Below are 21,177 nucleotides of genomic sequence, written 5' to 3' on the forward strand. Positions count from 1 at the left end.
AGCTGCCACGAGAATGGCATGCCAACAGACTCGTCTTCCACGGGTAACTCGAACACAGTGCAGGTGGCTGGTCTCGGGTGCATGCATGCATGCAAAGTATATTCCACTGGGCACAAGATTATTTACTGCAAGAGACAGGTGTAGGCCAGAATACATACAGGGTGGTTAGAATACAGCCATTGTCTTGAAGATGAGCCAGTTTGTCTTGCTTTGTACAAGTGGGAGAGTAGAGGTTGGAGTTTGTATGTGTTAAGGAATGTTACTTGGGCCTGACATATTTTGGAGCGTGTGGAGAAGTTAGTTTGCATAGACCAGAGGCATGTTTCCCACATCTGACAGCAACGGTCGTCGTGGCCGAGTGGTTAAGGCGATAGACTAGAAATCTATTGGGATCTTCCCGCGCAGGTTCGAATCCTGCCGACGACGCATTCTTTTTCACAACTGTTTTGTGACATCTTTCCTTCGTTTTTTGCGCCTGAAGAGTACCCAAGCTGTACACAGTTGTGGCACACATCAGCTGCCACGAGAATGGCATGCCAACAGACTCGTCTTCCACGGGTAACTCGAACACAGTGCAGGTGGCTGGTCTCGGGTGCATGCATGCATGCAAAGTATATTCCACTGGGCACAAGATTATTTACTGCAAGAGACAGGTGTAGGCCAGAATACATACAGGGTGGTTAGAATACAGCCATTGTCTTGAAGATGAGCCAGTTTGTCTTGCTTTGTACAAGTGGGAGAGTAGAGGTTGGAGTTTGTATGTGTTAAGGAATGTTACTTGGGCCTGACATATTTTGGAGCGTGTGGAGAAGTTAGTTTGCATAGACCAGAGGCATGTTTCCCACATCTGACAGCAACGGTCGTCGTGGCCGAGTGGTTAAGGCGATAGACTAGAAATCTATTGGGATCTTCCCGCGCAGGTTCGAATCCTGCCGACGACGCATTCTTTTTCACAACTGTTTTGTGACATGTTTCCTTCGTTTTTTGCGCCTGAAGAGTACCCAAGCTGTACACAGTTGTGGCACACATCAGCTGCCACGAGAATGGCATGCCAACAGACTCGTCTTCCACGGGTAACTCGAACACAGTGCAGGTGGCTGGTCTCGGGTGCATGCATGCATGCAAAGTATATTCCACTGGGCACAAGATTATTTACTGCAAGAGACAGGTGTAGGCCAGAATACATACAGGGTGGTTAGAATACAGCCATTGTCTTGAAGATGAGCCAGTTTGTCTTGCTTTGTACAAGTGGGAGAGTAGAGGTTGGAGTTTGTATGTGTTAAGGAATGTTACTTGGGCCTGACATATTTTGGAGCGTGTGGAGAAGTTAGTTTGCATAGACCAGAGGCATGTTTCCCACATCTGACAGCAACGGTCGTCGTGGCCGAGTGGTTAAGGCGATAGACTAGAAATCTATTGGGATCTTCCCGCGCAGGTTCGAATCCTGCCGACGACGCATTCTTTTTCACAACTGTTTTGTGACATCTTTCCTTCGTTTTTTGCGCCTGAAGAGTACCCAAGCTGTACACAGTTGTGGCACACATCAGCTGCCACGAGAATGGCATGCCAACAGACTCGTCTTCCACGGGTAACTCGAACACAGTGCAGGTGGCTGGTCTCGGGTGCATGCATGCATGCAAAGTATATTCCACTGGGCACAAGATTATTTACTGCAAGAGACAGGTGTAGGCCAGAATACATACAGGGTGGTTAGAATACAGCCATTGTCTTGAAGATGAGCCAGTTTGTCTTGCTTTGTACAAGTGGGAGAGTAGAGGTTGGAGTTTGTATGTGTTAAGGAATGTTACTTGGGCCTGACATATTTTGGAGCGTGTGGAGAAGTTAGTTTGCATAGACCAGAGGCATGTTTCCCACATCTGACAGCAACGGTCGTCGTGGCCGAGTGGTTAAGGCGATAGACTAGAAATCTATTGGGATCTTCCCGCGCAGGTTCGAATCCTGCCGACGACGCATTCTTTTTCACAACTGTTTTGTGACATGTTTCCTTCGTTTTTTGCGCCTGAAGAGTACCCAAGCTGTACACAGTTGTGGCACACATCAGCTGCCACGAGAATGGCATGCCAACAGACTCGTCTTCCACGGGTAACTCGAACACAGTGCAGGTGGCTGGTCTCGGGTGCATGCATGCATGCAAAGTATATTCCACTGGGCACAAGATTATTTACTGCAAGAGACAGGTGTAGGCCAGAATACATACAGGGTGGTTAGAATACAGCCATTGTCTTGAAGATGAGCCAGTTTGTCTTGCTTTGTACAAGTGGGAGAGTAGAGGTTGGAGTTTGTATGTGTTAAGGAATGTTACTTGGGCCTGACATATTTTGGAGCGTGTGGAGAAGTTAGTTTGCATAGACCAGAGGCATGTTTCCCACATCTGACAGCAACGGTCGTCGTGGCCGAGTGGTTAAGGCGATAGACTAGAAATCTATTGGGATCTTCCCGCGCAGGTTCGAATCCTGCCGACGACGCATTCTTTTTCACAACTGTTTTGTGACATCTTTCCTTCGTTTTTTGCGCCTGAAGAGTACCCAAGCTGTACACAGTTGTGGCACACATCAGCTGCCACGAGAATGGCATGCCAACAGACTCGTCTTCCACGGGTAACTCGAACACAGTGCAGGTGGCTGGTCTCGGGTGCATGCATGCATGCAAAGTATATTCCACTGGGCACAAGATTATTTACTGCAAGAGACAGGTGTAGGCCAGAATACATACAGGGTGGTTAGAATACAGCCATTGTCTTGAAGATGAGCCAGTTTGTCTTGCTTTGTACAAGTGGGAGAGTAGAGGTTGGAGTTTGTATGTGTTAAGGAATGTTACTTGGGCCTGACATATTTTGGAGCGTGTGGAGAAGTTAGTTTGCATAGACCAGAGGCATGTTTCCCACATCTGACAGCAACGGTCGTCGTGGCCGAGTGGTTAAGGCGATAGACTAGAAATCTATTGGGATCTTCCCGCGCAGGTTCGAATCCTGCCGACGACGCATTCTTTTTCACAACTGTTTTGTGACATGTTTCCTTCGTTTTTTGCGCCTGAAGAGTACCCAAGCTGTACACAGTTGTGGCACACATCAGCTGCCACGAGAATGGCATGCCAACAGACTCGTCTTCCACGGGTAACTCGAACACAGTGCAGGTGGCTGGTCTCGGGTGCATGCATGCATGCAAAGTATATTCCACTGGGCACAAGATTATTTACTGCAAGAGACAGGTGTAGGCCAGAATACATACAGGGTGGTTAGAATACAGCCATTGTCTTGAAGATGAGCCAGTTTGTCTTGCTTTGTACAAGTGGGAGAGTAGAGGTTGGAGTTTGTATGTGTTAAGGAATGTTACTTGGGCCTGACATATTTTGGAGCGTGTGGAGAAGTTAGTTTGCATAGACCAGAGGCATGTTTCCCACATCTGACAGCAACGGTCGTCGTGGCCGAGTGGTTAAGGCGATAGACTAGAAATCTATTGGGATCTTCCCGCGCAGGTTCGAATCCTGCCGACGACGCATTCTTTTTCACAACTGTTTTGTGACATCTTTCCTTCGTTTTTTGCGCCTGAAGAGTACCCAAGCTGTACACAGTTGTGGCACACATCAGCTGCCACGAGAATGGCATGCCAACAGACTCGTCTTCCACGGGTAACTCGAACACAGTGCAGGTGGCTGGTCTCGGGTGCATGCATGCATGCAAAGTATATTCCACTGGGCACAAGATTATTTACTGCAAGAGACAGGTGTAGGCCAGAATACATACAGGGTGGTTAGAATACAGCCATTGTCTTGAAGATGAGCCAGTTTGTCTTACTTTGTACAAGTGGGAGAGTAGAGGTTGGAGTTTGTATGTGTTAAGGAATGTTACTTGGGCCTGACATATTTTGGAGCGTGTGGAGAAGTTAGTTTGCATAGACCAGAGGCATGTTTCCCACATCTGACAGCAACGGTCGTCGTGGCCGAGTGGTTAAGGCGATAGACTAGAAATCTATTGGGATCTTCCCGCGCAGGTTCGAATCCTGCCGACGACGCATTCTTTTTCACAACTGTTTTGTGACATCTTTCCTTCGTTTTTTGCGCCTGAAGAGTACCCAAGCTGTACACAGTTGTGGCACACATCAGCTGCCACGAGAATGGCATGCCAACAGACTCGTCTTCCACGGGTAACTCGAACACAGTGCAGGTGGCTGGTCTCGGGTGCATGCATGCATGCAAAGTATATTCCACTGGGCACAAGATTATTTACTGCAAGAGACAGGTGTAGGCCAGAATACATACAGGGTGGTTAGAATACAGCCATTGTCTTGAAGATGAGCCAGTTTGTCTTGCTTTGTACAAGTGGGAGAGTAGAGGTTGGAGTTTGTATGTGTTAAGGAATGTTACTTGGGCCTGACATATTTTGGAGCGTGTGGAGAAGTTAGTTTGCATAGACCAGAGGCATGTTTCCCACATCTGACAGCAACGGTCGTCGTGGCCGAGTGGTTAAGGCGATAGACTAGAAATCTATTGGGATCTTCCCGCGCAGGTTCGAATCCTGCCGACGACGCATTCTTTTTCACAACTGTTTTGTGACATCTTTCCTTCGTTTTTTGCGCCTGAAGAGTACCCAAGCTGTACACAGTTGTGGCACACATCAGCTGCCACGAGAATGGCATGCCAACAGACTCGTCTTCCACGGGTAACTCGAACACAGTGCAGGTGGCTGGTCTCGGGTGCATGCATGCATGCAAAGTATATTCCACTGGGCACAAGATTATTTACTGCAAGAGACAGGTGTAGGCCAGAATACATACAGGGTGGTTAGAATACAGCCATTGTCTTGAAGATGAGCCAGTTTGTCTTGCTTTGTACAAGTGGGAGAGTAGAGGTTGGAGTTTGTATGTGTTAAGGAATGTTACTTGGGCCTGACATATTTTGGAGCGTGTGGAGAAGTTAGTTTGCATAGACCAGAGGCATGTTTCCCACATCTGACAGCAACGGTCGTCGTGGCCGAGTGGTTAAGGCGATAGACTAGAAATCTATTGGGATCTTCCCGCGCAGGTTCGAATCCTGCCGACGACGCATTCTTTTTCACAACTGTTTTGTGACATCTTTCCTTCGTTTTTTGCGCCTGAAGAGTACCCAAGCTGTACACAGTTGTGGCACACATCAGCTGCCACGAGAATGGCATGCCAACAGACTCGTCTTCCACGGGTAACTCGAACACAGTGCAGGTGGCTGGTCTCGGGTGCATGCATGCATGCAAAGTATATTCCACTGGGCACAAGATTATTTACTGCAAGAGACAGGTGTAGGCCAGAATACATACAGGGTGGTTAGAATACAGCCATTGTCTTGAAGATGAGCCAGTTTGTCTTGCTTTGTACAAGTGGGAGAGTAGAGGTTGGAGTTTGTATGTGTTAAGGAATGTTACTTGGGCCTGACATATTTTGGAGCGTGTGGAGAAGTTAGTTTGCATAGACCAGAGGCATGTTTCCCACATCTGACAGCAACGGTCGTCGTGGCCGAGTGGTTAAGGCGATAGACTAGAAATCTATTGGGATCTTCCCGCGCAGGTTCGAATCCTGCCGACGACGCATTCTTTTTCACAACTGTTTTGTGACATGTTTCCTTCGTTTTTTGCGCCTGAAGAGTACCCAAGCTGTACACAGTTGTGGCACACATCAGCTGCCACGAGAATGGCATGCCAACAGACTCGTCTTCCACGGGTAACTCGAACACAGTGCAGGTGGCTGGTCTCGGGTGCATGCATGCATGCAAAGTATATTCCACTGGGCACAAGATTATTTACTGCAAGAGACAGGTGTAGGCCAGAATACATACAGGGTGGTTAGAATACAGCCATTGTCTTGAAGATGAGCCAGTTTGTCTTGCTTTGTACAAGTGGGAGAGTAGAGGTTGGAGTTTGTATGTGTTAAGGAATGTTACTTGGGCCTGACATATTTTGGAGCGTGTGGAGAAGTTAGTTTGCATAGACCAGAGGCATGTTTCCCACATCTGACAGCAACGGTCGTCGTGGCCGAGTGGTTAAGGCGATAGACTAGAAATCTATTGGGATCTTCCCGCGCAGGTTCGAATCCTGCCGACGACGCATTCTTTTTCACAACTGTTTTGTGACATGTTTCCTTCGTTTTTTGCGCCTGAAGAGTACCCAAGCTGTACACAGTTGTGGCACACATCAGCTGCCACGAGAATGGCATGCCAACAGACTCGTCTTCCACGGGTAACTCGAACACAGTGCAGGTGGCTGGTCTCGGGTGCATGCATGCATGCAAAGTATATTCCACTGGGCACAAGATTATTTACTGCAAGAGACAGGTGTAGGCCAGAATACATACAGGGTGGTTAGAATACAGCCATTGTCTTGAAGATGAGCCAGTTTGTCTTGCTTTGTACAAGTGGGAGAGTAGAGGTTGGAGTTTGTATGTGTTAAGGAATGTTACTTGGGCCTGACATATTTTGGAGCGTGTGGAGAAGTTAGTTTGCATAGACCAGAGGCATGTTTCCCACATCTGACAGCAACGGTCGTCGTGGCCGAGTGGTTAAGGCGATAGACTAGAAATCTATTGGGATCTTCCCGCGCAGGTTCGAATCCTGCCGACGACGCATTCTTTTTCACAACTGTTTTGTGACATCTTTCCTTCGTTTTTTGCGCCTGAAGAGTACCCAAGCTGTACACAGTTGTGGCACACATCAGCTGCCACGAGAATGGCATGCCAACAGACTCGTCTTCCACGGGTAACTCGAACACAGTGCAGGTGGCTGGTGTCGGGTGCATGCATGCATGCAAAGTATATTCCACTGGGCACAAGATTATTTACTGCAAGAGACAGGTGTAGGCCAGAATACATACAGGGTGGTTAGAATACAGCCATTGTCTTGAAGATGAGCCAGTTTGTCTTGCTTTGTACAAGTGGGAGAGTAGAGGTTGGAGTTTGTATGTGTTAAGGAATGTTACTTGGGCCTGACATATTTTGGAGCGTGTGGAGAAGTTAGTTTGCATAGACCAGAGGCATGTTTCCCACATCTGACAGCAACGGTCGTCGTGGCCGAGTGGTTAAGGCGATAGACTAGAAATCTATTGGGATCTTCCCGCGCAGGTTCGAATCCTGCCGACGACGCATTCTTTTTCACAACTGTTTTGTGACATCTTTCCTTCGTTTTTTGCGCCTGAAGAGTACCCAAGCTGTACACAGTTGTGGCACACATCAGCTGCCACGAGAATGGCATGCCAACAGACTCGTCTTCCACGGGTAACTCGAACACAGTGCAGGTGGCTGGTCTCGGGTGCATGCATGCATGCAAAGTATATTCCACTGGGCACAAGATTATTTACTGCAAGAGACAGGTGTAGGCCAGAATACATACAGGGTGGTTAGAATACAGCCATTGTCTTGAAGATGAGCCAGTTTGTCTTGCTTTGTACAAGTGGGAGAGTAGAGGTTGGAGTTTGTATGTGTTAAGGAATGTTACTTGGGCCTGACATATTTTGGAGCGTGTGGAGAAGTTAGTTTGCATAGACCAGAGGCATGTTTCCCACATCTGACAGCAACGGTCGTCGTGGCCGAGTGGTTAAGGCGATAGACTAGAAATCTATTGGGATCTTCCCGCGCAGGTTCGAATCCTGCCGACGACGCATTCTTTTTCACAACTGTTTTGTGACATCTTTCCTTCGTTTTTTGCGCCTGAAGAGTACCCAAGCTGTACACAGTTGTGGCACACATCAGCTGCCACGAGAATGGCATGCCAACAGACTCGTCTTCCACGGGTAACTCGAACACAGTGCAGGTGGCTGGTCTCGGGTGCATGCATGCATGCAAAGTATATTCCACTGGGCACAAGATTATTTACTGCAAGAGACAGGTGTAGGCCAGAATACATACAGGGTGGTTAGAATACAGCCATTGTCTTGAAGATGAGCCAGTTTGTCTTGCTTTGTACAAGTGGGAGAGTAGAGGTTGGAGTTTGTATGTGTTAAGGAATGTTACTTGGGCCTGACATATTTTGGAGCGTGTGGAGAAGTTAGTTTGCATAGACCAGAGGCATGTTTCCCACATCTGACAGCAACGGTCGTCGTGGCCGAGTGGTTAAGGCGATAGACTAGAAATCTATTGGGATCTTCCCGCGCAGGTTCGAATCCTGCCGACGACGCATTCTTTTTCACAACTGTTTTGTGACATCTTTCCTTCGTTTTTTGCGCCTGAAGAGTACCCAAGCTGTACACAGTTGTGGCACACATCAGCTGCCACGAGAATGGCATGCCAACAGACTCGTCTTCCACGGGTAACTCGAACACAGTGCAGGTGGCTGGCCTCGGGTGCATGCATGCATGCAAAGTATATTCCACTGGGCACAAGATTATTTACTGCAAGAGACAGGTGTAGGCCAGAATACATACAGGGTGGTTAGAATACAGCCATTGTCTTGAAGATGAGCCAGTTTGTCTTGCTTTGTACAAGTGGGAGAGTAGAGGTTGGAGTTTGTATGTGTTAAGGAATGTTACTTGGGCCTGACATATTTTGGAGCGTGTGGAGAAGTTAGTTTGCATAGACCAGAGGCATGTTTCCCACATCTGACAGCAACGGTCGTCGTGGCCGAGTGGTTAAGGCGATAGACTAGAAATCTATTGGGATCTTCCCGCGCAGGTTCGAATCCTGCCGACGACGCATTCTTTTTCACAACTGTTTTGTGACATCTTTCCTTCGTTTTTTGCGCCTGAAGAGTACCCAAGCTGTACACAGTTGTGGCACACATCAGCTGCCACGAGAATGGCATGCCAACAGACTCGTCTTCCACGGGTAACTCGAACACAGTGCAGGTGGCTGGTCTCGGGTGCATGCATGCATGCAAAGTATATTCCACTGGGCACAAGATTATTTACTGCAAGAGACAGGTGTAGGCCAGAATACATACAGGGTGGTTAGAATACAGCCATTGTCTTGAAGATGAGCCAGTTTGTCTTGCTTTGTACAAGTGGGAGAGTAGAGGTTGGAGTTTGTATGTGTTAAGGAATGTTACTTGGGCCTGACATATTTTGGAGCGTGTGGAGAAGTTAGTTTGCATAGACCAGAGGCATGTTTCCCACATCTGACAGCAACGGTCGTCGTGGCCGAGTGGTTAAGGCGATAGACTAGAAATCTATTGGGATCTTCCCGCGCAGGTTCGAATCCTGCCGACGACGCATTCTTTTTCACAACTGTTTTGTGACATGTTTCCTTCGTTTTTTGCGCCTGAAGAGTACCCAAGCTGTACACAGTTGTGGCACACATCAGCTGCCACGAGAATGGCATGCCAACAGACTCGTCTTCCACGGGTAACTCGAACACAGTGCAGGTGGCTGGTCTCGGGTGCATGCATGCATGCAAAGTATATTCCACTGGGCACAAGATTATTTACTGCAAGAGACAGGTGTAGGCCAGAATACATACAGGGTGGTTAGAATACAGCCATTGTCTTGAAGATGAGCCAGTTTGTCTTGCTTTGTACAAGTGGGAGAGTAGAGGTTGGAGTTTGTATGTGTTAAGGAATGTTACTTGGGCCTGACATATTTTGGAGCGTGTGGAGAAGTTAGTTTGCATAGACCAGAGGCATGTTTCCCACATCTGACAGCAACGGTCGTCGTGGCCGAGTGGTTAAGGCGATAGACTAGAAATCTATTGGGATCTTCCCGCGCAGGTTCGAATCCTGCCGACGACGCATTCTTTTTCACAACTGTTTTGTGACATGTTTCCTTCGTTTTTTGCGCCTGAAGAGTACCCAAGCTGTACACAGTTGTGGCACACATCAGCTGCCACGAGAATGGCATGCCAACAGACTCGTCTTCCACGGGTAACTCGAACACAGTGCAGGTGGCTGGTCTCGGGTGCATGCATGCATGCAAAGTATATTCCACTGGGCACAAGATTATTTACTGCAAGAGACAGGTGTAGGCCAGAATACATACAGGGTGGTTAGAATACAGCCATTGTCTTGAAGATGAGCCAGTTTGTCTTGCTTTGTACAAGTGGGAGAGTAGAGGTTGGAGTTTGTATGTGTTAAGGAATGTTACTTGGGCCTGACATATTTTGGAGCGTGTGGAGAAGTTAGTTTGCATAGACCAGAGGCATGTTTCCCACATCTGACAGCAACGGTCGTCGTGGCCGAGTGGTTAAGGCGATAGACTAGAAATCTATTGGGATCTTCCCGCGCAGGTTCGAATCCTGCCGACGACGCATTCTTTTTCACAACTGTTTTGTGACATGTTTCCTTCGTTTTTTGCGCCTGAAGAGTACCCAAGCTGTACACAGTTGTGGCACACATCAGCTGCCACGAGAATGGCATGCCAACAGACTCGTCTTCCACGGGTAACTCGAACACAGTGCAGGTGGCTGGTCTCGGGTGCATGCATGCATGCAAAGTACATTCCACTGGTCACAAGATTATTTACTGCAAGAGACAGGTGTAGGCCAGAATACATACAGGGTGGTTAGAATACAGCCATTGTCTTGAAGATGAGCCAGTTTGTCTTGCTTTGTACAAGTGGGAGAGTAGAGGTTGGAGTTTGTATGTGTTAAGGAATGTTACTTGGGCCTGACATATTTTGGAGCGTGTGGAGAAGTTAGTTTGCATAGACCAGAGGCATGTTTCCCACATCTGACAGCAACGGTCGTCGTGGCCGAGTGGTTAAGGCGATAGACTAGAAATCTATTGGGATCTTCCCGCGCAGGTTCGAATCCTGCCGACGACGCTTTCTTTTTCACAACTGTTTTGTGACATGTTTCCTTCGTTTTTTGCGCCTGAAGAGTACCCAAGCTGTACACAGTTGTGGCACACATCAGCTGCCACGAGAATGGCATGCCAACAGACTCGTCTTCCACGGGTAACTCGAACACAGTGCAGGTGGCTGGTCTCGGGTGCATGCATGCATGCAAAGTATATTCCACTGGGCACAAGATTATTTACTGCAAGAGACAGGTGTAGGCCAGAATACATACAGGGTGGTTAGAATACAGCCATTGTCTTGAAGATGAGCCAGTTTGTCTTGCTTTGTACAAGTGGGAGAGTAGAGGTTGGAGTTTGTATGTGTTAAGGAATGTTACTTGGGCCTGACATATTTTGGAGCGTGTGGAGAAGTTAGTTTGCATAGACCAGAGGCATGTTTCCCACATCTGACAGCAACGGTCGTCGTGGCCGAGTGGTTAAGGCGATAGACTAGAAATCTATTGGGATCTTCCCGCGCAGGTTCGAATCCTGCCGACGACGCATTCTTTTTCACAACTGTTTTGTGACATCTTTCCTTCGTTTTTTGCGCCTGAAGAGTACCCAAGCTGTACACAGTTGTGGCACACATCAGCTGCCACGAGAATGGCATGCCAACAGACTCGTCTTCCACGGGTAACTCGAACACAGTGCAGGTGGCTGGTCTCGGGTGCATGCATGCATGCAAAGTATATTCCACTGGGCACAAGATTATTTACTGCAAGAGACAGGTGTAGGCCAGAATACATACAGGGTGGTTAGAATACAGCCATTGTCTTGAAGATGAGCCAGTTTGTCTTGCTTTGTACAAGTGGGAGAGTAGAGGTTGGAGTTTGTATGTGTTAAGGAATGTTGCTTGGGCCTGACATATTTTGGAGCGTGTGGAGAAGTTAGTTTGCATAGACCAGAGGCATGTTTCCCACATCTGACAGCAACGGTCGTCGTGGCCGAGTGGTTAAGGCGATAGACTAGAAATCTATTGGGATCTTCCCGCGCAGGTTCGAATCCTGCCGACGACGCATTCTTTTTCACAACTGTTTTGTGACATCTTTCCTTCGTTTTTTGCGCCTGAAGAGTACCCAAGCTGTACACAGTTGTGGCACACATCAGCTGCCACGAGAATGGCATGCCAACAGACTCGTCTTCCACGGGTAACTCGAACACAGTGCAGGTGGCTGGTCTCGGGTGCATGCATGCATGCAAAGTATATTCCACTGGGCACAAGATTATTTACTGCAAGAGACAGGTGTAGGCCAGAATACATACAGGGTGGTTAGAATACAGCCATTGTCTTGAAGATGAGCCAGTTTGTCTTGCTTTGTACAAGTGGGAGAGTAGAGGTTGGAGTTTGTATGTGTTAAGGAATGTTACTTGGGCCTGACATATTTTGGAGCGTGTGGAGAAGTTAGTTTGCATAGACCAGAGGCATGTTTCCCACATCTGACAGCAACGGTCGTCGTGGCCGAGTGGTTAAGGCGATAGACTAGAAATCTATTGGGATCTTCCCGCGCAGGTTCGAATCCTGCCGACGACGCATTCTTTTTCACAACTGTTTTGTGACATCTTTCCTTCGTTTTTTGCGCCTGAAGAGTACCCAAGCTGTACACAGTTGTGGCACACATCAGCTGCCACGAGAATGGCATGCCAACAGACTCGTCTTCCACGGGTAACTCGAACACAGTGCAGGTGGCTGGTCTCGGGTGCATGCATGCATGCAAAGTATATTCCACTGGTCACAAGATTATTTACTGCAAGAGACAGGTGTAGGCCAGAATACATACAGGGTGGTTAGAATACAGCCATTGTCTTGAAGATGAGCCAGTTTGTCTTGCTTTGTACAAGTGGGAGAGCAGAGGTTGGAGTTTGTATGTGTTAAGGAATGTTACTTGGGCCTGACATATTTTGGAGCGTGTGGAGAAGTTAGTTTGCATAGACCAGAGGCATGTTTCCCACATCTGACAGCAACGGTCGTCGTGGCCGAGTGGTTAAGGCGATAGACTAGAAATCTATTGGGATCTTCCCGCGCAGGTTCGAATCCTGCCGACGACGCATTCTTTTTCACAACTGTTTTGTGACATGTTTCCTTCGTTTTTTGCGCCTGAAGAGTACCCAAGCTGTACACAGTTGTGGCACACATCAGCTGCCACGAGAATGGCATGCCAACAGACTCGTCTTCCACGGGTAACTCGAACACAGTGCAGGTGGCTGGTCTCGGGTGCATGCATGCATGCAAAGTATATTCCACTGGGCACAAGATTATTTACTGCAAGAGACAGGTGTAGGCCAGAATACATACAGGGTGGTTAGAATACAGCCATTGTCTTGAAGATGAGCCAGTTTGTCTTGCTTTGTACAAGTGGGAGAGTAGAGGTTGGAGTTTGTATGTGTTAAGGAATGTTACTTGGGCCTGACATATTTTGGAGCGTGTGGAGAAGTTAGTTTGCATAGACCAGAGGCATGTTTCCCACATCTGACAGCAACGGTCGTCGTGGCCGAGTGGTTAAGGCGATAGACTAGAAATCTATTGGGATCTTCCCGCGCAGGTTCGAATCCTGCCGACGACGCATTCTTTTTCACAACTGTTTTGTGACATCTTTCCTTCGTTTTTTGCGCCTGAAGAGTACCCAAGCTGTACACAGTTGTGGCACACATCAGCTGCCACGAGAATGGCATGCCAACAGACTCGTCTTCCACGGGTAACTCGAACACAGTGCAGGTGGCTGGTCTCGGGTGCATGCATGCATGCAAAGTATATTCCACTGGGCACAAGATTATTTACTGCAAGAGACAGGTGTAGGCCAGAATACATACAGGGTGGTTAGAATACAGCCATTGTCTTGAAGATGAGCCAGTTTGTCTTGCTTTGTACAAGTGGGAGAGTAGAGGTTGGAGATTGTATGTGTTAAGGAATGTTACTTGGGCCTGACATATATTGGAGCGTGTGGAGAAGTTAGTTTGCATAGACCAGAGGCATGTTTCCCACATCTGACAGCAACGGTCGTCGTGGCCGAGTGGTTAAGGCGATAGACTAGAAATCTATTGGGATCTTCCCGCGCAGGTTCGAATCCTGCCGACGACGCATTCTTTTTCACAACTGTTTTGTGACATGTTTCCTTCGTTTTTTGCGCCTGAAGAGTACCCAAGCTGTACACAGTTGTGGCACACATCAGCTGCCACGAGAATGGCTTGCCAACAGACTCGTCTTCCACGGGTAACTCGAACACAGTGCAGGTGGCTGGTCTCGGGTGCATGCATGCATGCAAAGTATATTCCACTGGGCACAAGATTATTTACTGCAAGAGACAGGTGTAGGCCAGAATACATACAGGGTGGTTAGAATACAGCCATTGTCTTGAAGATGAGCCAGTTTGTCTTGCTTTGTACAAGTGGGAGAGTAGAGGTTGGAGTTTGTATGTGTTAAGGAATGTTACTTGGGCCTGACATATTTTGGAGCGTGTGGAGAAGTTAGTTTGCATAGACCAGAGGCATGTTTCCCACATCTGACAGCAACGGTCGTCGTGGCCGAGTGGTTAAGGCGATAGACTAGAAATCTATTGGGATCTTCCCGCGCAGTTTCGAATCCTGCCGACGACGCATTCTTTTTCACAACTGTTTTGTGACATCTTTCCTTCGTTTTTTGCGCCTGAAGAGTACCCAAGCTGTACACAGTTGTGGCACACATCAGCTGCCACGAGAATGGCATGCCAACAGACTCGTCTTCCACGGGTAACTCGAACACAGTGCAGGTGGCTGGTCTCGGGTGCATGCATGCATGCAAAGTATATTCCACTGGGCACAAGATTATTTACTGCAAGAGACAGGTGTAGGCCAGAATACATACAGGGTGGTTAGAATACAGCCATTGTCTTGAAGATGAGCCAGTTTGTCTTGCTTTGTACAAGTGGGAGAGTAGAGGTTGGAGTTTGTATGTGTTAAGGAATGTTACTTGGGCCTGACATATTTTGGAGCGTGTGGAGAAGTTAGTTTGCATAGACCAGAGGCATGTTTCCCACATCTGACAGCAACGGTCGTCGTGGCGGAGTGGTTAAGGCGATAGACTAGAAATCTATTGGGATCTTCCCGCGCAGGTTCGAATCCTGCCGACGACGCATTCTTTTTCACAACTGTTTTGTGACATGTTTCCTTCGTTTTTTGCGCCTGAAGAGTACCCAAGCTGTACACAGTTGTGGCACACATCAGCTGCCACGAGAATGGCATGCCAACAGACTCGTCTTCCACGGGTAACTCGAACACAGTGCAGGTGGCTGGTCTCGGGTGCATGCATGCATGCAAAGTATATTCCACTGGGCACAAGATTATTTACTGCAAGAGACAGGTGTAGGCCAGAATACATACAGGGTGGTTAGAATACAGCCATTGTCTTGAAGATGAGCCAGTTTGTCTTGCTTTGTACAAGTGGGAGAGTAGAGGTTGGAGTTTGTATGTGTTAAGGAATGTTACTTGGGCCTGACATATTTTGGAGCGTGTGGAGAAGTTAGTTTGCATAGACCAGAGGCATGTTTCCCACATCTGACAGCAACGGTCGTCGTGGCCGAGTGGTTAAGGCGATAGACTAGAAATCTATTGGGATCTTCCCGCGCAGGTTCGAATCCTGCCGACGACGCATTCTTTTTCACAACTGTTTTGTGACATCTTTCCTTCGTTTTTTGCGCCTGAAGAGTACCCAAGCTGTACACAGTTGTGGCACACATCAGCTGCCACGAGAATGGCATGCCAACAGACTCGTCTTCCACGGGTAACTCGAACACAGTGCAGGTGGCTGGTGTCGGGTGCATGCATGCATGCAAAGTATATTCCACTGGGCACAAGATTATTTACTGCAAGAGACAGGTGTAGGCCAGAATACATACAGGGTGGTTAGAATACAGCCATTGTCTTGAAGATGAGCCAGTTTGTCTTGCTTTGTACAAGTGGGAGAGTAGAGGTTGGAGTTTGTATGTGTTAAGGAATGTTACTTGGGCCTGACATATTTTGGAGCGTGTGGAGAAGTTAGTTTGCATAGACCAGAGGCATGTTTCCCACATCTGACAGCAACGGTCGTCGTGGCCGAGTGGTTAAGGCGATAGACTAGAAATCTATTGGGATCTTCCCGCGCAGGTTCGAATCCTGCCGACGACGCATTCTTTTTCACAACTGTTTTGTGACATCTTTCCTTCGTTTTTTGCGCCTGAAGAGTACCCAAGCTGTACACAGTTGTGGCACACATCAGCTGCCACGAGAATGGCATGCCAACAGACTCGTCTTCCACGGGTAACTCGAACACAGTGCAGGTGGCTGGTCTCGGGTGCATGCATGCATGCAAAGTATATTCCACTGGGCACAAGATTATTTACTGCAAGAGACAGGTGTAGGCCAGAATACATACAGGGTGGTTAGAATACAGCCATTGTCTTGAAGATGAGCCAGTTTGTCTTGCTTTGTACAAGTGGGAGAGTAGAGGTTGGAGTTTGTATGTGTTAAGGAATGTTACTTGGGCCTGACATATTTTGGAGCGTGTGGAGAAGTTAGTTTGCATAGACCAGAGGCATGTTTCCCACATCTGACAGCAACGGTCGTCGTGGCCGAGTGGTTAAGGCGATAGACTAGAAATCTATTGGGATCTTCCCGCGCAGGTTCGAATCCTGCCGACGACGCATTCTTTTTCACAACTGTTTTGTGACATCTTTCCTTCGTTTTTTGCGCCTGAAGAGTACCCAAGCTGTACACAGTTGTGGCACACATCAGCTGCCACGAGAATGGCATGCCAACAGACTCGTCTTCCACGGGTAACTCGAACACAGTGCAGGTGGCTGGTCTCGGGTGCATGCATGCATGCAAAGTATATTCCACTAGGCACAAGATTATTTACTGCAAGAGACAGGTGTAGGCCAGAATACATACAGGGTGGTTAGAATACAGCCATTGTCTTGAAGATGAGCCAGTTTGTCTTGCTTTGTACAAGTGGGAGAGTAGAGGTTGGAGTTTGTATGTGTTAAGGAATGTTACTTGGGCCTGACATATTTTGGAGCGTGTGGAGAAGTTAGTTTGCATAGACCAGAGGCATGTTTCCCACATCTGACAGCAACGGTCGTCGTGGCCGAGTGGTTAAGGCGATAGACTAGAAATCTATTGGGATCTTCCCGCGCAGGTTCGAATCCTGCCGACGACGCATTCTTTTTCACAACTGTTTTGTGACATCTTTCCTTCGTTTTTTGCGCCTGAAGAGTACCCAAGCTGTACACAGTTGTGGCACACATCAGCTGCCACGAGAATGGCATGCCAACAGACTCGTCTTCCACGGGTAACTCGAACACAGTGCAGGTGGCTGGCCTCGGGTGCATGCATGCATGCAAAGTATATTCCACTGGGCACAAGATTATTTACTGCAAGAGACAGGTGTAGGCCAGAATACATACAGGGTGGTTAGAATACAGCCATTGTCTTGAAGATGAGCCAGTTTGTCTTGCTTTGTACAAGTGGGAGAGTAGAGGTTGGAGTTTGTATGTGTTAAGGAATGTTACTTGGGCCTGACATATTTTGGAGCGTGTGGAGAAGTTAGTTTGCATAGACCAGAGGCATGTTTCCCACATCTGACAGCAACGGTCGTCGTGGCCGAGTGGTTAAGGCGATAGACTAGAAATCTATTGGGATCTTCCCGCGCAGGTTCGAATCCTGCCGACGACGCATTCTTTTTCACAACTGTTTTGTGACATCTTTCCTTCGTTTTTTGCGCCTGAAGAGTACCCAAGCTGTACACAGTTGTGGCACACATCAGCTGCCACGAGAATGGCATGCCAACAGACTCGTCTTCCACGGGTAACTCGAACACAGTGCAGGTGGCTGGTCTCGGGTGCATGCATGCATGCAAAGTATATTCCACTGGGCACAAGATTATTTACTGCAAGAGACAGGTGTAGGCCAGAATACATACAGGGTGGTTAGAATACAGCCATTGTCTTGAAGATGAGCCAGTTTGTCTTGCTTTGTACAAGTGGGAGAGTAGAGGTTGGAGTTTGTATGTGTTAAGGAATGTTACTTGGGCCTGACATATTTTGGAGCGTGTGGAGAAGTTAGTTTGCATAGACCAGAGGCATGTTTCCCACATCTGACAGCAACGGTCGTCGTGGCCGAGTGGTTAAGGCGATAGACTAGAAATCTATTGGGATCTTCCCGCGCAGGTTCGAATCCTGCCGACGACGCATTCTTTTTCACAACTGTTTTGTGACATCTTTCCTTCGTTTTTTGCGCCTGAAGAGTACCCAAGCTGTACACAGTTGTGGCACACATCAGCTGCCACGAGAATGGCATGCCAACAGACTCGTCTTCCACGGGTAACTCGAACACAGTGCAGGTGGCTGGCCTCGGGTGCATGCATGCATGCAAAGTATATTCCACTGGGCACAAGATTATTTACTGCAAGAGACAGGTGTAGGCCAGAATACATACAGGGTGGTTAGAATACAGCCATTGTCTTGAAGATGAGCCAGTTTGTCTTGCTTTGTACAAGTGGGAGAGTAGAGGTTGGAGTTTGTATGTGTTAAGGAATGTTACTTGGGCCTGACATATTTTGGAGCGTGTGGAGAAGTTAGTTTGCATAGACCAGAGGCATGTTTCCCACATCTGACAGCAACGGTCGTCGTGGCCGAGTGGTTAAGGCGATAGACTAGAAATCTATTGGGATCTTCCCGCGCAGGTTCGAATCCTGCCGACGACGCATTCTTTTTCACAACTGTTTTGTGACATCTTTCCTTCGTTTTTTGCGCCTGAAGAGTACCCAAGCTGTACACAGTTGTGGCACACATCAGCTGCCACGAGAATGGCATGCCAACAGACTCGTCTTCCACGGGTAACTCGAACACAGTGCAGGTGGCTGGTCTCGGGTGCATGCATGCATGCAAAGTATATTCCACTGGGCACAAGATTATTTACTGCAAGAGACAGGTGTAGGCCAGAATACATACAGGGTGGTTAGAATACAGCCATTGTCTTGAAGATGAGCCAGTTTGTCTTGCTTTGTACAAGTGGGAGAGTAGAGGTTGGAGTTTGTATGTGTTAAGGAATGTTACTTGGGCCTGACATATTTTGGAGCGTGTGGAGAAGTTAGTTTGCATAGACCAGAGGCATGTTTCCCACATCTGACAGCAACGGTCGTCGTGGCCGAGTGGTTAAGGCGATAGACTAGAAATCTATTGGGATCTTCCCGCGCAGGTTCGAATCCTGCCGACGACGCATTCTTTTTCACAACTGTTTTGTGACATCTTTCCTTCGTTTTTTGCGCCTGAAGAGTACCCAAGCTGTACACAGTTGTGGCACACATCAGCTGCCACGAGAATGGCATGCCAACAGACTCGTCTTCCACGGGTAACTCGAACACAGTGCAGGTGGCTGGTCTCGGGTGCATGCATGCATGCAAAGTATATTCCACTGGGCACAAGATTATTTACTGCAAGAGACAGGTGTAGGCCAGAATACATACAGGGTGGTTAGAATACAGCCATTGTCTTGAAGATGAGCCAGTTTGTCTTGCTTTGTACAAGTGGGAGAGTAGAGGTTGGAGTTTGTATGTGTTAAGGAATGTTACTTGGGCCTGACATATTTTGGAGCGTGTGGAGAAGTTAGTTTGCATAGACCAGAGGCATGTTTCCCACATCTGACAGCAACGGTCGTCGTGGCCGAGTGGTTAAGGCGATAGACTAGAAATCTATTGGGATCTTCCCGCGCAGGTTCGAATCCTGCCGACGACGCATTCTTTTTCACAACTGTTTTGTGACATCTTTCCTTCGTTTTTTGCGCCTGAAGAGTACCCAAGCTGTACACAGTTGTGGCACACATCAGCTGCCACGAGAATGGCATGCCAACAGACTCGTCTTCCACGGGTAACTCGAACACAGTGCAGGTGGCTGGTCTCGGGTGCATGCATGCATGCAAAGTATATTCCACTAGGCACAAGATTATTTACTGCAAGAGACAGGTGTAGGCCAGAATACATACAGGGTGGTTAGAATACAGCCATTGTCTTGAAGATGAGCCAGTTTGTCTTGCTTTGTACAAGTGGGAGAGTAGAGGTTGGAGTTTGTATGTGTTAAGGAATGTTACTTGGGCCTGACATATTTTGGAGCGTGTGGAGAAGTTAGTTTGCATAGACCAGAGGCATGTTTCCCACATCTGACAGCAACGGTCGTCGTGGCCGAGTGGTTAAGGCGATAGACTAGAAATCTATTGGGATCTTCCCGCGCAGGTTCGAATCCTGCCGACGACGCATTCTTTTTCACAACTGTTTTGTGACATCTTTCCTTCGTTTTTTGCGCCTGAAGAGTACCCAAGCTGTACACAGTTGTGGCACACATCAGCTGCCACGAGAATGGCATGCCAACAGACTCGTCTTCCACGGGTAACTCGAACACAGTGCAGGTGGCTGGTCTCGGGTGCATGCATGCATGCAAAGTATATTCCACTGGGCACAAGATTATTTACTGCAAGAGACAGGTGTAGGCCAGAATACATACAGGGTGGTTAGAATACAGCCATTGTCTTGAAGATGAGCCAGTTTGTCTTGCTTTGTACAAGTGGGAGAGTAGAGGTTGGAGTTTGTATGTGTTAAGGAATGTTACTTGGGCCTGACATATTTTGGAGCGTGTGGAGAAGTTAGTTTGCATAGACCAGAGGCATGTTTCCCACATCTGACAGCAACGGTCGTCGTGGCCGAGTGGTTAAGGCGATAGACTAGAAATCTATTGGGATCTTCCCGCGCAGGTTCGAATCCTGCCGACGACGCATTCTTTTTCACAACTGTTTTGTGACATGTTTCCTTCGTTTTTTGCGCCTGAAGAGTACCCAAGCTGTACACAGTTGTGGCACACATCAGCTGCCACGAGAATGGCATGCCAACAGACTCGTCTTCCACGGGTAACTCGAACACAGTGCAGGTGGCTGGTCTCGGGTGCATGCATGCATGCAAAGTATATTCCACTGGGCACAAGATTATTTACTGCAAGAGACAGGTGTAGGCCAGAATACATACAGGGTGGTTAGAATACAGCCATTGTCTTGAAGATGAGCCAGTTTGTCTTGCTTTGTACAAGTGGGAGAGTAGAGGTTGGAGTTTGTATGTGTTAAGGAATGTTACTTGGGCCTGACATATTTTGGAGCGTGTGGAGAAGTTAGTTTGCATAGACCAGAGGCATGTTTCCCACATCTGACAGCAACGGTCGTCGTGGCCGAGTGGTTAAGGCGATAGACTAGAAATCTATTGGGATCTTCCCGCGCAGGTTCGAATCCTGCCGACGACGCATTCTTTTTCACAACTGTTTTGTGACATCTTTCCTTCGTTTTTTGCGCCTGAAGAGTACCCAAGCTGTACACAGTTGTGGCACACATCAGCTGCCACGAGAATGGCATGCCAACAGACTCGTCTTCCACGGGTAACTCGAACACAGTGCA

The 21,177-nt window shown here is 48.0% G+C and overlaps 39 non-coding genes across 39 annotated transcripts; all 39 read left to right on the plus strand.

Moving 5' to 3' along the window:
• Window positions 1-344: 344 nt before the first annotated feature.
• On the plus strand, window positions 345-426 carry Trnas-aga (transfer RNA serine (anticodon AGA)). The gene has a single exon. It is a non-coding gene; the product is annotated as a tRNA-Ser (tRNA).
• A 433-nt stretch (window positions 427-859) lies between these two features.
• Window positions 860-941, plus strand: Trnas-aga (transfer RNA serine (anticodon AGA)). Its single transcript has one exon. It is a non-coding gene; the product is annotated as a tRNA-Ser (tRNA).
• A 433-nt stretch (window positions 942-1,374) lies between these two features.
• On the plus strand, window positions 1,375-1,456 carry Trnas-aga (transfer RNA serine (anticodon AGA)). Its single transcript has one exon. It is a non-coding gene; the product is annotated as a tRNA-Ser (tRNA).
• A 433-nt stretch (window positions 1,457-1,889) lies between these two features.
• Window positions 1,890-1,971, plus strand: Trnas-aga (transfer RNA serine (anticodon AGA)). Its single transcript has one exon. It is a non-coding gene; the product is annotated as a tRNA-Ser (tRNA).
• Window positions 1,972-2,404: 433 nt separating this feature from the next.
• Trnas-aga (transfer RNA serine (anticodon AGA)) lies at window positions 2,405-2,486 on the plus strand. The gene has a single exon. It is a non-coding gene; the product is annotated as a tRNA-Ser (tRNA).
• A 433-nt stretch (window positions 2,487-2,919) lies between these two features.
• Trnas-aga (transfer RNA serine (anticodon AGA)) lies at window positions 2,920-3,001 on the plus strand. The gene has a single exon. It is a non-coding gene; the product is annotated as a tRNA-Ser (tRNA).
• Window positions 3,002-3,434: 433 nt separating this feature from the next.
• Trnas-aga (transfer RNA serine (anticodon AGA)) lies at window positions 3,435-3,516 on the plus strand. Its single transcript has one exon. It is a non-coding gene; the product is annotated as a tRNA-Ser (tRNA).
• A 433-nt stretch (window positions 3,517-3,949) lies between these two features.
• Trnas-aga (transfer RNA serine (anticodon AGA)) lies at window positions 3,950-4,031 on the plus strand. Its single transcript has one exon. It is a non-coding gene; the product is annotated as a tRNA-Ser (tRNA).
• A 433-nt stretch (window positions 4,032-4,464) lies between these two features.
• Trnas-aga (transfer RNA serine (anticodon AGA)) lies at window positions 4,465-4,546 on the plus strand. Its single transcript has one exon. It is a non-coding gene; the product is annotated as a tRNA-Ser (tRNA).
• A 433-nt stretch (window positions 4,547-4,979) lies between these two features.
• Window positions 4,980-5,061, plus strand: Trnas-aga (transfer RNA serine (anticodon AGA)). The gene has a single exon. It is a non-coding gene; the product is annotated as a tRNA-Ser (tRNA).
• A 433-nt stretch (window positions 5,062-5,494) lies between these two features.
• Trnas-aga (transfer RNA serine (anticodon AGA)) lies at window positions 5,495-5,576 on the plus strand. The gene has a single exon. It is a non-coding gene; the product is annotated as a tRNA-Ser (tRNA).
• Window positions 5,577-6,009: 433 nt separating this feature from the next.
• On the plus strand, window positions 6,010-6,091 carry Trnas-aga (transfer RNA serine (anticodon AGA)). The gene has a single exon. It is a non-coding gene; the product is annotated as a tRNA-Ser (tRNA).
• Window positions 6,092-6,524: 433 nt separating this feature from the next.
• Window positions 6,525-6,606, plus strand: Trnas-aga (transfer RNA serine (anticodon AGA)). The gene has a single exon. It is a non-coding gene; the product is annotated as a tRNA-Ser (tRNA).
• A 433-nt stretch (window positions 6,607-7,039) lies between these two features.
• Window positions 7,040-7,121, plus strand: Trnas-aga (transfer RNA serine (anticodon AGA)). The gene has a single exon. It is a non-coding gene; the product is annotated as a tRNA-Ser (tRNA).
• Window positions 7,122-7,554: 433 nt separating this feature from the next.
• On the plus strand, window positions 7,555-7,636 carry Trnas-aga (transfer RNA serine (anticodon AGA)). The gene has a single exon. It is a non-coding gene; the product is annotated as a tRNA-Ser (tRNA).
• A 433-nt stretch (window positions 7,637-8,069) lies between these two features.
• On the plus strand, window positions 8,070-8,151 carry Trnas-aga (transfer RNA serine (anticodon AGA)). The gene has a single exon. It is a non-coding gene; the product is annotated as a tRNA-Ser (tRNA).
• A 433-nt stretch (window positions 8,152-8,584) lies between these two features.
• On the plus strand, window positions 8,585-8,666 carry Trnas-aga (transfer RNA serine (anticodon AGA)). The gene has a single exon. It is a non-coding gene; the product is annotated as a tRNA-Ser (tRNA).
• Window positions 8,667-9,099: 433 nt separating this feature from the next.
• Window positions 9,100-9,181, plus strand: Trnas-aga (transfer RNA serine (anticodon AGA)). Its single transcript has one exon. It is a non-coding gene; the product is annotated as a tRNA-Ser (tRNA).
• A 433-nt stretch (window positions 9,182-9,614) lies between these two features.
• Trnas-aga (transfer RNA serine (anticodon AGA)) lies at window positions 9,615-9,696 on the plus strand. The gene has a single exon. It is a non-coding gene; the product is annotated as a tRNA-Ser (tRNA).
• Window positions 9,697-10,129: 433 nt separating this feature from the next.
• Window positions 10,130-10,211, plus strand: Trnas-aga (transfer RNA serine (anticodon AGA)). Its single transcript has one exon. It is a non-coding gene; the product is annotated as a tRNA-Ser (tRNA).
• A 433-nt stretch (window positions 10,212-10,644) lies between these two features.
• On the plus strand, window positions 10,645-10,726 carry Trnas-aga (transfer RNA serine (anticodon AGA)). Its single transcript has one exon. It is a non-coding gene; the product is annotated as a tRNA-Ser (tRNA).
• Window positions 10,727-11,159: 433 nt separating this feature from the next.
• Window positions 11,160-11,241, plus strand: Trnas-aga (transfer RNA serine (anticodon AGA)). Its single transcript has one exon. It is a non-coding gene; the product is annotated as a tRNA-Ser (tRNA).
• A 433-nt stretch (window positions 11,242-11,674) lies between these two features.
• Window positions 11,675-11,756, plus strand: Trnas-aga (transfer RNA serine (anticodon AGA)). Its single transcript has one exon. It is a non-coding gene; the product is annotated as a tRNA-Ser (tRNA).
• Window positions 11,757-12,189: 433 nt separating this feature from the next.
• Window positions 12,190-12,271, plus strand: Trnas-aga (transfer RNA serine (anticodon AGA)). The gene has a single exon. It is a non-coding gene; the product is annotated as a tRNA-Ser (tRNA).
• A 433-nt stretch (window positions 12,272-12,704) lies between these two features.
• Trnas-aga (transfer RNA serine (anticodon AGA)) lies at window positions 12,705-12,786 on the plus strand. Its single transcript has one exon. It is a non-coding gene; the product is annotated as a tRNA-Ser (tRNA).
• A 433-nt stretch (window positions 12,787-13,219) lies between these two features.
• Window positions 13,220-13,301, plus strand: Trnas-aga (transfer RNA serine (anticodon AGA)). The gene has a single exon. It is a non-coding gene; the product is annotated as a tRNA-Ser (tRNA).
• A 433-nt stretch (window positions 13,302-13,734) lies between these two features.
• Trnas-aga (transfer RNA serine (anticodon AGA)) lies at window positions 13,735-13,816 on the plus strand. Its single transcript has one exon. It is a non-coding gene; the product is annotated as a tRNA-Ser (tRNA).
• Window positions 13,817-15,279: 1,463 nt separating this feature from the next.
• Window positions 15,280-15,361, plus strand: Trnas-aga (transfer RNA serine (anticodon AGA)). The gene has a single exon. It is a non-coding gene; the product is annotated as a tRNA-Ser (tRNA).
• Window positions 15,362-15,794: 433 nt separating this feature from the next.
• Trnas-aga (transfer RNA serine (anticodon AGA)) lies at window positions 15,795-15,876 on the plus strand. The gene has a single exon. It is a non-coding gene; the product is annotated as a tRNA-Ser (tRNA).
• Window positions 15,877-16,309: 433 nt separating this feature from the next.
• Trnas-aga (transfer RNA serine (anticodon AGA)) lies at window positions 16,310-16,391 on the plus strand. Its single transcript has one exon. It is a non-coding gene; the product is annotated as a tRNA-Ser (tRNA).
• A 433-nt stretch (window positions 16,392-16,824) lies between these two features.
• Window positions 16,825-16,906, plus strand: Trnas-aga (transfer RNA serine (anticodon AGA)). The gene has a single exon. It is a non-coding gene; the product is annotated as a tRNA-Ser (tRNA).
• A 433-nt stretch (window positions 16,907-17,339) lies between these two features.
• Trnas-aga (transfer RNA serine (anticodon AGA)) lies at window positions 17,340-17,421 on the plus strand. The gene has a single exon. It is a non-coding gene; the product is annotated as a tRNA-Ser (tRNA).
• A 433-nt stretch (window positions 17,422-17,854) lies between these two features.
• Window positions 17,855-17,936, plus strand: Trnas-aga (transfer RNA serine (anticodon AGA)). The gene has a single exon. It is a non-coding gene; the product is annotated as a tRNA-Ser (tRNA).
• Window positions 17,937-18,369: 433 nt separating this feature from the next.
• Trnas-aga (transfer RNA serine (anticodon AGA)) lies at window positions 18,370-18,451 on the plus strand. The gene has a single exon. It is a non-coding gene; the product is annotated as a tRNA-Ser (tRNA).
• A 433-nt stretch (window positions 18,452-18,884) lies between these two features.
• On the plus strand, window positions 18,885-18,966 carry Trnas-aga (transfer RNA serine (anticodon AGA)). Its single transcript has one exon. It is a non-coding gene; the product is annotated as a tRNA-Ser (tRNA).
• Window positions 18,967-19,399: 433 nt separating this feature from the next.
• On the plus strand, window positions 19,400-19,481 carry Trnas-aga (transfer RNA serine (anticodon AGA)). The gene has a single exon. It is a non-coding gene; the product is annotated as a tRNA-Ser (tRNA).
• A 433-nt stretch (window positions 19,482-19,914) lies between these two features.
• Window positions 19,915-19,996, plus strand: Trnas-aga (transfer RNA serine (anticodon AGA)). Its single transcript has one exon. It is a non-coding gene; the product is annotated as a tRNA-Ser (tRNA).
• Window positions 19,997-20,429: 433 nt separating this feature from the next.
• Window positions 20,430-20,511, plus strand: Trnas-aga (transfer RNA serine (anticodon AGA)). The gene has a single exon. It is a non-coding gene; the product is annotated as a tRNA-Ser (tRNA).
• Window positions 20,512-20,944: 433 nt separating this feature from the next.
• Trnas-aga (transfer RNA serine (anticodon AGA)) lies at window positions 20,945-21,026 on the plus strand. Its single transcript has one exon. It is a non-coding gene; the product is annotated as a tRNA-Ser (tRNA).
• The last annotated feature ends 151 nt before the right edge of the window (window positions 21,027-21,177 follow it).

This window comes from Haliotis asinina, chromosome 16, assembly GCF_037392515.1.
Source record: "Haliotis asinina isolate JCU_RB_2024 chromosome 16, JCU_Hal_asi_v2, whole genome shotgun sequence".
Classification (NCBI taxonomy): domain Eukaryota; kingdom Metazoa; phylum Mollusca; class Gastropoda; order Lepetellida; family Haliotidae; genus Haliotis; species Haliotis asinina.